The sequence below is a fragment of the Aplysia californica genome, unplaced genomic scaffold, assembly GCF_000002075.1.
Source record: "Aplysia californica isolate F4 #8 unplaced genomic scaffold, AplCal3.0 scaffold00365, whole genome shotgun sequence".
Taxonomy (NCBI): Eukaryota; Metazoa; Mollusca; class Gastropoda; order Aplysiida; family Aplysiidae; genus Aplysia; species Aplysia californica.
Genome location: NW_004797635.1, coordinates 668,162 through 670,382, shown reverse-complemented (window position 1 = coordinate 670,382; position 2,221 = coordinate 668,162).

Here is a 2,221-nt window from a genome sequence, read left to right as displayed (position 1 = left end):
CTCTCTCTCTCTCTCTCTCTCTCTCTCTCTCTCTCTCCCTCTCTCTCTCTCTCTCCCTCCCTCTCTCCTTCGTGTGCTTGTTTTCTTTTTACAAAAAAACATCCCGCATGATCTCCCCCCCCCCTCCCGGCCATCCCACGTTTTGCTTTCCCTCCAAAATAATTTGGAGCTCTCTCTATCCCTACGTTTTGGACATGGGCTTCTCTATGTAAGTGGCATTTTTTAAAAAGACACTTCACAATTTATCTTTATCCGAACGCAACATGATATGACTTAATTATGCCTGCAAAAAAAATTGCGTTAGTTCTAACAATTAAATACACAATGTATTTTTTTTTAAACCTGACTGAACGCTCATTGAATCAGTCACAACCGACTGATTGTAATAACATTTAAAGCCTTAATCGACACAATTTAGTCCATTCTTAAAGCGTGGAGCACATAGACACTCAACGAAATGTCTAATACATTCAAACCACTTCAACACGACCATCCATTGTCGAAGAGAAAAGTGATCTTCTTAGGCCGGTGGTCCTTTTAAATAGTGTCGTAATAATAGTTTATAAATGTAAGGAAAGAAGTGGGAAATGGTCGTTTGTTCAGATGATTGTCTTGCACACTGGTGGTTAGAACAGGTGCGATTGTATTTGGAATGTTTGTTTAAAAGCAATACAGTCGAACAAAAAACAAAGGTGGAGAGTAAAAAACAACCAAAAACAAGTAGTATCAACCAGTTTTCTTCCCTAACCACCCACCTAGACAGAGCCCAAGAAACCCCTTTCAGCAACTTCATCTGAAAGAACAATATTATTCCATCTCTCCATCTTTGCCCATCCCCAAAATCTCCTTCTTTTATTCCGCCGCTTCCACGGGGCTACGGGTACCGGTGTGGAGGAAATTTGCTTTTTAATCCCCTTTTGCAAAAGCGAAGTCACCCCTGTCAATTTCTGGGAGGATGCATGATGGACGACATCCCCTCGCCACCGGCAGCGCCCCCTACCCCGTGGGCCGTGTCACGTGACCCCAGAGGGGCCAGATCAAGGGAGGCAACCGGACACCAGCGTCAGCCTTGCTTCCGCTCGTCCTCCTCCTCCGTGTCGCTGTTGGGGGTGGGGGAGGGGTGGGGTGGGAGGGTAAAGGTGGGGGTTTTGGGGTTTCGGGGTTGGGAATAGGGTGGGTGGGATGAGGGGTGTAAGTGAGGGAATAGGGAGGGATGGTGGAATTGGAGGGCGACAAGCATCATCGGAGCACCGTCGGAAACCCCTTTCCTCAACCTCCAATCGTAAACACTACTTCCCCTCCCCACTCCTGCACCCCCCCCCCTATTCTGAACGATTCCAGACGGCTGAAAACCAATGCAAGTACAGTATTAGAACACATTTTCTCTCAAAGAAAAAAAAAATAATGGCCGTCTCCTGAAGGCAAGTTCCGCTTTTGTTTGGAGTAAAGAGGTGCACATCGACACAATTATGGCTATAAAGTGCAGGCGAGATGTAAGATGGTCAGACAGACAGAAACAAATGAAGGAAAGAAAAGAAGTAGGGCGTACCAGTGGCACCCTTAGTCCGGAAGCAGGCCAGTTTGTCACATGCCCAGATTGTCACAGGCCTCGACTCTGCCCTGCATGATGAAACGTATCACTGACACTCTCAAAAAGAGAAGAATGATTGATTGATTGATTGTATGAATTTATTATTTTTTTAAAAATTGTTTTTAACGAAAGATTGTCCTTTGCTAAAAGTTTACAGAGTAATTTGCTTTGATTTGCATACAAAAAGGAAAAAATATTGAACAACACAAGCTGAATTGACATTTTAGACGGACTATCTCTACACCACCAATTTGACGGTGGAGAATAAAAAAACACTTAAGTTACAACTACAGTATTAAAGTGCCGTAGTTATGACTGTCATCAGTACTCAAATACTGAAATGAAATTGTGTCAAACTGGGCCTGTGGCAAACTGGGAAGCCACCACCCTTAGTCCCACATTGAGCTCTGCAGTATAGGATAAAAGTGAAGGCTGCGTAATGTTTCTGCAGTCCCTTTCATAGACATTTTAGAGACTGGAAACTGGAATTTTACATCATTATTCGTACCTATTTCTTCTAAGATATGGACGTTTTTCAGAACACACACACACACACACACACACACACACACACACACACACACACACACACACACACACACAACGCGCGCACGCATGAGCGCGCAAAGG